The sequence below is a fragment of the Gordionus sp. m RMFG-2023 genome, chromosome 3, assembly GCF_954871325.1.
Source record: "Gordionus sp. m RMFG-2023 chromosome 3, tfGorSpeb1-WG-v2, whole genome shotgun sequence".
Classification (NCBI taxonomy): domain Eukaryota; kingdom Metazoa; phylum Nematomorpha; class Gordioida; order Chordodea; family Parachordodidae; genus Gordionus; species Gordionus sp. m RMFG-2023.
This window is the reverse complement of record NC_088777.1, coordinates 3,132,067-3,145,416: the sequence shown is the minus strand read 5'-3', so window position 1 is coordinate 3,145,416 and position 13,350 is coordinate 3,132,067.

Sequence of the window (13,350 nt, the reverse complement as noted above, 5' to 3'; positions counted from 1 at the left end):
GTCTTTTTTTAGAAAAAAGATGGTAATAAACAAAATCTATTACAAATATCGGAGAATATTAAATATTTTAGTTAATTTCTCTAAAGAACCAAGGTTAAATAGAAATATGAAATTTTAGACGAGTGAAGAAATCAAAGTAATCGATACCCAGAATTATGTAAATTGTCTGATATCATACTGGCAGTAACGGCTACCCAAGTTACTGTGGAAATTAAATTTACACTATCTCCTTATAGATGTAATTTGAGTAAGACTAATCTTGAAAATATATTAATTGTGCGATTTAATAAAAAAAAATTAAATAAATAAAAATAAACATTGTTCATATTAAAATTAAGCATTGATATTTCTTTGTTATATTTAAAAATTAAATATTATTTTATAATGTGCAATTAATAAAAATGAAGGTTTTATTTTAATATATGTATTTTTTTAAAAATATTCTTCCTTATACATAATTCGAATGTAGGTTTGAATACAAAATTGTTTAAACCGGTTTTTAGAGGTTCTAACCGAAACGATATTTTTATTTTTTATGAACCGAACCAGAATCCGAACTTTAAACCGTTATTTTTATCCGCCTGATAGTTTCGGTTTGTATCCCTGGTTCTTACCCTATTAATTATTATAGATCTTTAAACCTATCGCCGATTTTGGATATGAAACATTTTTTAACCCTAGCCACACTCACGAAGCTACCTATTCATGATTTTGATATGACAGAAAAATTGAAATCGGAGCCTCGAAAACCTACTGAACAACAGCTTATATAAATTTTCAAATCTAGGCATAAATGATTGTATTATAAATTTAATTTCTAGAGCGATTTTATTTTAAATAATATAATAAAAAATAAGAAGAAGGTGCATTTCAATTAAAAAAGCTTTGAACTAACTCTTACAAAATACTTCATGGGGTTTTTTTTTAAAATTAATATTATCCACATTTTGAAACAAAATATATATTATTATCTTTATATATAATTAAGTGATTTTTATAATAAAATTTTTTTTTAAAAAAAAATTTGGAATATCTAAAAAACGAATTAATCGATAAGTGAATAATGGATTTTAGCCAAGAGGCGAGTAAAGTTATTCATGTATAATTCATAAAACATCCAAACATGTTAAAAAAAATTAACAATTTTGATTGGATGACGTAGTCGGTGAATTAATAATATCATAGATCTATGTTTAAATCCAGAAAATATATTTTCAGCTTTTTTTTCTGAAGCTAATTAGATGTAGTGTTGTTAAACGGTTAAAAACGGCTAACTCAATATTTTAGCCAGAAAAATATTGCTCTAAGTCTCGAGATTTCCATAATATATGTCTATACCTTTCTTCCTTCTATGAGCAAAATCTTCAGACTTACCTAATATTTTTCTGGATAAAATATTGAGTTTGCCGTTTTTAAAATCGGCTCAAAACGAGCCTTTTAACAACACTAACTAGATGTTGTAGGTTACGTGGTATTTATAGCTTGATTTCACCTTTTCAATATTTTGTAAAAGGAGGTTTTATTGCATTTTAATAAAATTAAATGATCAAAGCATTTAGAGAGGATTACGTTATGAATGTTAAAAAAAACACACGATATCAAGATATACAATAAAAACATTTAAAAGTGCAGATAATAATTATCTTGTTGTTTTTGTATGTTTTCGTAAAATTGGTCATTGTTTATCAAATTTTCTGATGAAGAGTATGACTAGCCACTATAAACTATAAACATCCAGGTAAAGTATCAAATTAAAATAATTCTATCTATAATGTTTAATTGTAATAGTTATTCTATTAGCAATAAATCAATCAATTCCTTTTAACAAACATATTATTTTTTTTACCAGATTTCATTTTGGCGAAATTATTCGCTAATTTTTTAATTAACTTGTCGAACAAATACACGAAAGATTTTAATAATAACATAGTCTGACGATCCAATTATTCAAATGAATATAAATGCCTGTTGTATAGAGTAAGTTTTGATATTAGAAATCTGAGTTTTAAGATCCTGTGATCAAGAGAAGAATTTTCCCAGTGTATCTGAGAGTTAAAATATTTCATAAGGAAATTTATGAATGCTCGAGGCACCATTAGGAATGGGAGAGAATTTGGTGACGCAATCTCTTGCAAAACATTTCGTAAATGCGGCCTTGTGTAAGATATTCTGAGTAAAGTGTAGCGGTGATATGTAAAAACTAATGCAATTAGGTGAATTCACCACTGGATGGTAATAAATATGTTTTTATACATTTGTGGCCTTCAGAGAAGTCGAGCGAGGGTTTGGAGATTAAACAGCGTGTTTATATTATTGGTGTCTTATAATCATCTATAGCTAATTTTACCATTCAAAGTGTTTTAAGTTGCCCTTTCTCATAAATCTTTCTACCCATCTAAGGCAAAATCTGATCTCAGTGGTCCTTTTTCTAGATAATGTATCTTATTATCTATTTTTTACCTCTCAACTACCCCGCACGCCATTATTTATTAAATTTTATTCTGTGGAAAAATATAAAAATTTATAAGGTGAATAAATAATTGCAGCCCACTATGACATTAAAAAATAATATATATTTTATAGCGGTTCATTTTCAAATGAAGATAAAAATCAACAAGTTAAATTTGAAGTCATAGGATTAATTAGAGTACAGTAGAGTAGTCATAAGATTTGGTGCGCCGGCTAGCTCTGAATTAGGATTACGAGGAACAGCTTTGACTATTGTCAATAGATGGAGGAATCATAAAAAATAGAAAAATATTAAAAATAAATAGGGTGGCATATGTAATTATATAACCTATCCTTTATTTTACAATGGTACGAGGGTAGATAAGCTTTGAGGATTGATGAGGTAGAGAATCTGAAGTAAAAATGTGCACAACGAACGATACATGTCAATATAGAATCTTTCCTTTCCAACATACACCAAAGTATAGCACGTTACTACCCAATAGTATACATTTAAAAATTTCTAAAAATTTAGCCTACGACAATTTAGCGCTGATAATTTGGACCGGCATTAATTCAGCGCGGCGATCATTCGGCAGAGCGTCAATTTGGAGCGGCGGGAAATTGGGGTGGCGTCTCAATGAGTCAATGAGACGCTTATCTAATGTAGTGAATTATTAAATATTATTCATGTTGAATGTTGGTAAATTAATTTAATAAATCAATATTTATTTATACCAGGGTTCTGAACTCTTCAAAACTTTTAGCCAGATTCGGTCCAGTTTCGAGTTCTGAGAAAATTTAAAAAATGGGTTCGGTTTTGTTTGGCAATCGGAAATATAAATATACTATTTTCATAAAACAACATTAACAAAAAAAGGTGAAAAAGCTAATAGCTAAAACTTAATTTCGAAAAATCTGAAAAGAAAAACTAAGAAAAAACGAACTAACTAACTAACAAGCTTTCAAGAATCTAATTATATAGGTGTACTTTCAAAAATTATATAAGTGTGTCCAACAGCTCAAAATAATCTCTATATCTTTATCAAAATAAAATTTACTCAAAATAATCTTTAATATCTTTATTAAAATAAAATTTTACTCAAAATAATCTTTAATATCTTTATTAAAATAAAATTTACTCAAAAATAATCTTTATATCTTTATTAAAATAAAATTTACTCAAAATAATCTTTATATCTTTATTAAAATAAAATTTACTCAAAATAATATCTTTGAAAATATTCCAGAAGAAAAATCTTTTCTTGAAAAGTTAAGAGAAAAATAATAATTCCATTCATTTATCCAAAAAACGAAGAATGAATTCATATAAAAAAAATGATAAAAATTTTATCACAAAAGCGATTGACATTTAATAAAAATATTCGTATAAACAAAAAAAAAATCTTACAAACTAGGACAAACTAGGCTAAAAAAATATGTTCAAAAGGGAAGAAACACGATAAATTGAATGCCGTTAAATAATTTTTAAAATGGAAGAGTGACAGAAATAAATTAAGAGTTTATAAATTCAAAGCAAAAAAATAATAGTTTTTGTCATGAATGCAGGAAACAGGTTCAAATTTCAATATCATATTTAAACATCTTAAATTTTTTTGCACTTCGATAGCTTGTATAAAGTTGAATATTGAAAATGGGGTGAAAATAGAGAAAGCTTTTGGTTATCGGAAATATTTTTGCGTTTTACTTCTGATAATGATAATATGTGATTGTTTGGTTTAAAATTTGAGTTATGGTTAAAATTTAATTTTCATGTAAGGAAGAGGAATTATAAAAACTTCAAAAATTTAAAAATAAATTAACCAATAAATATGTTGGAACTACGTAATATATCGAATATTTTTATCATTTTGATCGACATCGATTAGAGCAGTGGCATCACTGGGAGAGGGGCGGCAAAAAAGGGTAATGTCATCTAAAAAAGATACTTTTGAAAAAAAATTGGAACTCCTTGAGATTTGTATTGATAAAAGAGGATAGGAGATTAATTTGTGAAGAAGGAAAATATCTCTCAGCCTTCTTGTATGCTTTAATCTTCAGCCCTACCCTCTTTCCTAATTTACCGTTAAAAAAACGGTATCTGACGGAGCCTTAAAATATTAAACAATTAATAACACTTCATAGAAAAAATAAAATATTGCAAGGATCCTAAACGAACCTTTAAATTGTTATTAACCGTTATTTTTTTATCGAACCTAAACCGATAAATTATATACATAAACGCTGAACCGAACCACTGAAAATAATCATGAACCGGGTTGAGCCTAATGATTTTATACCTATAAAGCAACGTAAAATTTATCACTGATATTTTGCGAAATTCTAATTTATATCCGAATTGTTTTTAAATTTATTCATTTTGATTGATAAGTAGAGGAGACTGGGGCTAGAAGAAACCTATTTTTGCGAAATAGGCTATAAATTCTTTTTATTATTAGATATTATAAAGATTAATATACGCATCGATATCTATAACTATGCCGCTCTATAAAGAAACCCTATAAATATTTTTAATTTATAATTATATTTTTGAAATTTTATTTTTTGTAAAAGTTGAAATTTTGCTAAACAAGTCCCAAAGGTAGGGCAAATTACCGAAGGGGGCTTCATAAACCATTAGATTTTTAATGTATGAAATGCATTTTTAGTTATTAATAATGATACATATAGAAAAACTTGATTATTTTTTTTGTACAAAATATCATTACTTTTAAATTGAAACTAATTATATATATAAAAATTAAAACTTAATACTGATGAATTTTGAACATTATATACATAATAAAAGTAAGAATCTATAGGAGAGATTATTTTTTTATAGGCATAAATCCTAAATACCAATCATGCAATAAAATTTTCTTTCCAAGATTTTGAAATATATATTTTTTTTCCATATAAATGGCCATAATTGACGTGTAAGGTTTAGCAAGCTCCGTTCTAATCATAAAATTCTCTCAAATTATAAAAAAAAAGTTAAAACATTTCTATAAAATTTAATTTATATATAAATGATTATATAATAAAATAAAAATAAAAATTTGGTCATGTAAAAATATTTTGAATTTAACATAAAAATTTTATTTCTTAAATAGATTTTTAATAATTAATAATTTATAAAATTTGTGCCTAAATACGTACACTAATGAAAGCTGTATTAGGATAAAAATTATAACCTTCTCGTCTATTTAATTTTCAAATGAAATTAAGTGACTTGCCAAGTCCTGGGGTTTACCTAGCTCCAGGCTCCTCTATTAGCCACAATTTTAATAAATTTTTGAATAATACATTTTTACAACTTTTATTTCCCTTTTATATATTTATATTAGAGACCTGCAGAGGTACTTTTTACACGGCCCGACACGGATATTTTTTTAGAAAATTTTTTCGGCCCACCCCTGCCCGGGTATTTTTTTAAAAAAAATTATAAACCCGACCCAAGGACCCGGTCCGGGTTAAGGGCCGGGCCTGCGTCTCATATAAAAATAGCTTATTAATGCAAATGATGAGTAGATTGAGGATTCATTGATTAAATTTGTATATATAAAGAGTTAGCTGTAACGCCATTTTATGATTTGCAAGTCAATTAAATGATATTACTGTCCATAATACAGATCGATAAGACATTTAGTTGATTAGTAACGAGAGATAAATTAAATCCAATATATAAATTATTTAAGTATCATAAATGATATAATACAGCAAGTTGCAGATTGTGATACAATTATGAAATACCATCATGTTGCAAATATTGAGGGTCACATCAAAAGAAAGCACAACCTTTAAAACTCGTTATATTAACAAAAATCACAACAAAGCCAAAAGAAATAAAAAAGGCTAGGATGTTCTCTAGCCATTGTAGAAGTATTTACAGAACTCATAAATAAATCTATAAGAAGGAGAATATTAGAAATATTTTAATTAATTTCTCCAATGAACCTCGCCCAAATAGAGAAATGAATCTTAGACTATTAACAAAATATCAGATTAAAATACGCCAAATTATATAAATTATCTGATATTATATTGGTAGTTGCCGGCTAACTTAAGATAGCTTAGATAGATGTTTTTGCAACAATAAAATTGATATTTTTTTTCATATATAGAAAACGTATAGATATTTAAATATCTTAATATGATTCAGCAATATAATGCAATCAAGCGGTGATAATTGTCATAAGGTTCTTCTAACATTTTCGTTTTTTTTTGAGGATTATAGTTACATTTAAACATGTATTACTTATAATTTCAATTATAATATTTATTTTAAAAAAATGATTAATCCTAACCGGCTCATTTTTTTAAAAAAATAAAATAGTTAAAGATATTTTAAAAATTAATCTACTCTTAAGACATAAAATAACTATTCACAATCATATTAAAATAATTTTTTATTTGTATTTGACGTTTAATTTTTATTTTTTTTACTAATTTTTATGTTCCAATAAGTAGTGTCGCATAATAAAGTTACAAAAGATGAGATACTGACTATTGGTAAAATGTATAAAATCATCCATCTTGACATATTATTTTAAATAATTATTCTATTTATCTATATAAATATATCTATAATGGTAGAATGACTCAACCAAGAATTTTCTCACAAAAGTATTTGTAAGAATCATTTTAATCGATATTTACAAAACATTTTTATGCATAAATTTTTTTTATATTTCAACCATGCTACACCTGGATAATTATTATCGATGTTATACATTTTTATTATTGATTCAATATATAATAATAAGTTGTTTTTTTAGTACTAATTGTAAAAAAAAATTCCGACAGCACTGGTGTGCAAGAGTAGGCCTGCTATTAGAAATATAACAAAAATCGGACAGCTCTTCCGTGCGACATAGCTTATTGTAAAAATCTTAGTGCGAAGGTGGCTTACAGATTAAGTGAACTTTAGTAATCCCAGCCTCACTTAAGAGGACTTTAGTATCCCTTTTTTTAAAAATATTCAGCTGCCTCACTTAAAAGATCTTAATAAAAACGACATAAAATTTAATTTCTAAAATATTATTATTTTTATTATATTGGTTTTTAAATTATTAAAGCATTGTATTTTTTTCCTGTAGGGTCATTTTGGAAACATTAGACTGTAAGAAAAATTAATTAGTTGATTTTTCTTTTTTTTCATTTTAGACACTGATTACTTCTTTTTCTAAATAAAAATGCGAAAAAATCTTAAATTTTAATTCTATAAGGTGACATTAGTAATAGCTTAATATTACGACGTTTTTAAAATAGTCTCAAACAAATTATACTGGTAATTTGTTTTATAAAAAATTTTTGCATTATTAAATGCAAAAAAGAAATTGTTGAGCATGTCCTATTTTTAATATAAAAATGTAAAGGAGTATTCTGTGATGTTTATTGTTTGGATCTATTTTAATTTAGTATTATTTCTCAAAAAAGAAAAAAAATTTTATTGTTTTCTTTCCTATATAAATTTGATTTTGAAAAGAGTTTAAGCCAGTTTTATACATAAAATATTTTATAATAACATTATTTAATAATTTTTACAGATTATGTACGTATTGGAAATTGTAAAACATTTTTCTAGTAATTAATTCCTAAGTTTTACAATTTCCAATACGTACATAATCTGTAAAAATTATTAAATAATGTTATTATAAAATATTTTATGTATAAAACTGGCTTAAACTCTTTTCAAAATCAAATTTATCTAGTATAATTTGTTTGAGACTATTTTAAAAACGTCGTAATATTAAGCTATTACTAATGTCACCTTATAGAATTAAAATTTAAGATTTTTTCGCATTTTTATGTGGCCTAATGGGTAAGATGTAGGCTTGGAAACACGAGTATGAACAAGGACGCGGGTTCAATCCTGGTAAGAACCATAAAAACTTTCAAGTTTTTCTTCGATAACTGATGTGTAAAGACATATGGTATGATGAATTTCGGAGCTTAGAGATGACACCCCGGTCACCGACAGGCCTGGACAGCCGGGTGCTAAGGATACCTGTCCAATAAACAAAATGAAGGACACAAATGAAAATATGAATATGAAAGCTAGGGCGTTCCCTCCATGCGACGCGCAGGGTGTAGACCTCCATCCTGTGAAAAATAAAGTAAAGGTCAAAGCAAAGAAGACAAGACTGGCAAGTTTGAATATTGGGACGATTAAAGGTAAGACGAGAGAATTGGCATCAATGTTGAACAGGAGAAAAGTTGATATAGCGTGCATACAAGAGACGAAATGGAAAGGACAGAAGACTTTGATGATTGGAGATGGGTATAAATTGTACTATAATGGACTTGTTAGCAATAGGAACGGTGTCGGCATCATCCTCAGTCAAGATCTAACCTCCTCAGTTGTAGAAGTCAACAGGATCTCTGATAGACTAATGAGGATAAAACTCTGCATTGGTCAATCAATACTACACATCCTATCAGTATATGCTCCTCAAACGGGTTGCAAGGAAGAAGAGAAAGATGACTTTAGAGCTATCCTTGATGAAGCCGTAATGGAAATCCCTAAGGATGACCTAGTCATAATTGGTGGTGACTTAAATGCGCATGTGGGGAAAGCAAGAGATAGCTACAAAAGGCATCATGGTGGTTTTGGATACGGAGAAAGAAATGATGAAGGAGAGCACGTACTGAAATTTGCGCAAGCCTTCGACCTTGCCTTAACCAACACCTACTATAATAAAAAAGACAGTCATTTAATAACATATGAAAGTGGTACTAGGAAAACACAGATAGATTACATGCTAATCTCTCGCAGAAGATTAAAAGATGTAATAGACTGCAAAGTCATCCCAGGAGAAGTTATCGCCGCGCAACACAAGCTACTAATCATGGATTTACAAATCTCAAATAAATCCACTCAAAATAAGATAAAACTGGAGCCATGCATCAAATGGGGCAAATTAAAAACAATGACAGATGCCTTTGCAATCAATGCAAACATTGAAACAATAAATTGCTCACAAGTCAGTGAAAAAATCTGGACAGACCTTTCATCCAGATTAATAGACACTGCAAAATCGACGCTAGGCTTGACAAGAGGAGGCAACAAATCACACAAAGAACTATGGTGGTGGAATCAAGAGGTACAAACCACTATACAGGAGAAAAAAGCCCTTTATAAAATATGGTACAAATCCAAAAATGCAGATGACAAGTCAAGATACAAAAAATCCAAGAGATTAGCTACAAAGGCGGTGGCTAGGGCCAAATCTATGGCATACGATGACATGTACGAAGATCTACATACCAAAGAAGGGCAAAATAAAATATACAGATTAGCCAAACAGCGAGAAAAGAACTCTAGGGATATAAACGGAGCTCCGAAAGTAATCAAAAATAAAGATGGGAAATTGATAATAAAGGAAAAAGAAATAATGAATAGATGGAAAGAATATTTTCAGGAGCTTCTCAACTTTAATTCCCACATATTGCATCTCGATGAACACTCCCCTTGTCAAAACCTTGTACAACCTATAACGGAACAAGAAATAATCACATGCCTCAAGCATATGAAAAACAACAAAGCTAGGGGTCCAGACGATATTCCAATAGAAAGCCTTAAAGCATTAGGAGATGATGGAATACATCTCCTCACAAATCTGTACAATAAAATACTTGGAAATGAAGAGGTCCCCCAAAAATGGAGGCAGAGCTATCTAGTTCCTATCTTCAAAAATAAAGGGGATCCACACAATTGTCAAAATTACAGGGGCATAAAACTAATGTCACACTGTCTAAAACTATACGAAAAAATAATAGAAAAAAGATTAAGAGATATAATCGAAATAGGAGAGACACAGTTTGGCTTTATGCCTGGAAGATCAACAACCGATGCTATCCATGCAATTAGACAAATGAGTGAAAAATACAGGGAAAAGAACAAAAAGCTACACATGGTCTTTCTCGATCTAGAAAAGGCCTTCGATAGAATCCCAAGAAAACTTATCTGGTGGGCGCTACGCCACAAAAAAGTTCCCGAAAAATATATAAGAATAATAGAGGATATGTATATGGGACATACAACAATGGTCCGTAGCACAACAGGTACTTCAGCAGGCTTCACAATAGCCGAAGGAGTTCATCAAGGGTCGGCTCTCAGCCCACTTCTCTTCATTACAGTAATAGATGTATTAGCACAGTCTATACCTCAAACAGTCCCGTGGAATATGATATTTGCAGATGATATTGTGATACTTGCCGAATCCAAGGATGAAATGAAAGAAAGGTTAGTGAATTGGATAAATATCCTATAAACGCACGGATTAAAAGTAAATAGAGAAAAGACGGAGTATATGGTGATAGGAGGAGATGAAACGGAGAGTATTGATATAAATGATTGGCAGATATCCGCAATTGAAAGCTGCAAATATTTGGGCTCCACTATACAAACAAACGGCACAATAGAAAAAGAGATAAAGAATAAGATTAATCAAGGGTGGTTAAAGTGGAGATCTTTATCTGGAGTGCTATTTGACAAAAGAATCCCACACAAATTAAAGGGAAAAATTTACAGTTCCATAGTACAACCAACTATTCTATATAGTTCGGAAACATGGCCAACCAAAGAATCAGACGAGAGAAGTCTACAAACTATGGAGATGAGAATGCTGAGGATGATTGCTGGGGTAACAAGAAAGGATAAGGTGCGCAGTACAAGAATACTAAATAGTTTAAAGGTAGTGCCCATTAAGACTAAGTTAATGGTAAACAGACTTAGGTGGTATGGGCACACAATGAGAAGGCCTATGAACTACATAGGAAATAAAGTTGAAAGATTGGAAGTGATGGGCAAACGTAAAAGAGGAAGGCCAAAACTTCAATGGGGCCATAAAGTTAGAGCCAATATAAAGAAGTATAAAATAGATAAAAGAGATTGTACGAATAACATAAAGTGGAGAGAGATGTTGAAGGAGCTTACCACCAGAAAAGGTGAAAGCTAAAGAGAAAAAAAAAAAAAATATGTGAAATTTGAAATGTTCATTCTAGAATATTTTAAAAATTGCTTACATTGCCTCTAAAAATTCTTGGCTACGCACCTGCAAACTTTTTATCAGTTATCCGATAAATCATATATTATCTCTATAGTACTCCTCAAAATTAGATATGAATCAAACACTTAATTTCCTCCAGACAAATCATAAATAACATAAAATTTGAATTTGGGCGTGATTTAAATATAAAAATGACTATCGCATAAATTTATAAAACTTCAAAGAGGATTTTCAAAGTTATAAGCTAAAGGGATGGTTGTCTAGCTTGTTCTAAAATATGTAAATATATTACTATATATAAACAAACTAATATCCTCATCTTGAATAACCCATTTATGATTCCTTCAATTACAAGTATTGAGAATACCTTTTGGAGAGCTTTTTAAGACTTTTAAATCCTTTACCAGCAACTTGGAACGATTAATTTGGTCTTCAGATAGTATCTTGTGCATTGTTGTTTTAAGGTCAAAAGTTTTATTTGTGATTTCTCAACATAAAATAAATCAAATGCTAATTATTAATTATACACTTTCAAAATCTTCCTAGAATCATTATATACCAAAAAGATTAACATAAAAGTTATTTTTTCATAATTATTTTAGGTAAATTTTGTAATGGCAAATAAAACCTTTTATTTTTTTTAAATAAAATTATACATCAGAGTGTAGGGCGTTAATTTCTTAAGCCAATAAGGAACCATTAGTCAATTCGTTTATTAATATATAATTACATAGGGTTAACCAAAACATTAGCTAAAAATGGAAGGATTATTTTTCTTTAAAATGGATAACTTGTTACGCAATTTTATTTTATTGTTAATATAATCAATGAAAATCCCAATTATTGAAATTCAATCCCCAAGATTAATCGAAACATAAAGTTAACGTTTTTTTAAAAGTTTTTGATCCACCAATATAAATCTAGTATAGATTAATTCTTGCGCCTTTATAAAAACAGGTAAATTGTTTATATTATTATATCAACAAGCGTTTTTTTTTAACATTTATTAAATTGAACATTTATCAAGCAAAAGTGATGAAAATATTTTATATGTATGCTTAACATAGCGAAAGTTTTTAATTTTAGAGGGAAAATTTGAAAATGTTTCAACAATTCTAATATCTCTAACATCTTGTATTTTTACAAATAAATTTGTTGAGTTATTTTCTTTATAGCTAATTCACTCATATTTAATTCATTGTAAATTTTATGAAGCAAAAACACAAAATAATTTTAATAGGAATACTATTATGCTGGAGGAGGAATAGAGTATCTGTAAAAATTTTATTTATTATAAGAATGCTCAATCATCTTATATATATTTTTTCTTTTACTTGAAAAGGATTTAATTAAAATATTTTCTGAGACTGTTATAATAATAATAATGTTAAATTAAGGATCTCATTATATAAATTATATTATATACCTAGTTCTCGGATAAATTCGGTTTCTCCTAATGGATGAAGAAGAAAATTATATTTGCTTCGATGTTTTCCCTTATGATATGATAAAATAACTTAGAAATTTGGGTAAATATAGATTGATGTTAAATTACGATTTTATTTTTAAAAAAGCTTATATTAACATAAGCATGATATTACCTCCTTTAAATATTAGCGTGCCATTTACAGGTCCTAGATTTCATAATTCATAATAATCATATTAAATTCGTTCAAGCAATAATGAAATTAAATTTTGATTAAGATTTTGATAAAAAAAAATTTCGCATATTAATGATAAATTTATACTAATTTATTTATTTTCTATAGTATAATATAATATCAGGTATAAAAAATATACTTATTTGTATTTCCCTTATAACTTGATCATGAAAAAAATATTTATTTTTCTTAAATGAGACAAATTTGAGATTAAACTTCTTGATTCT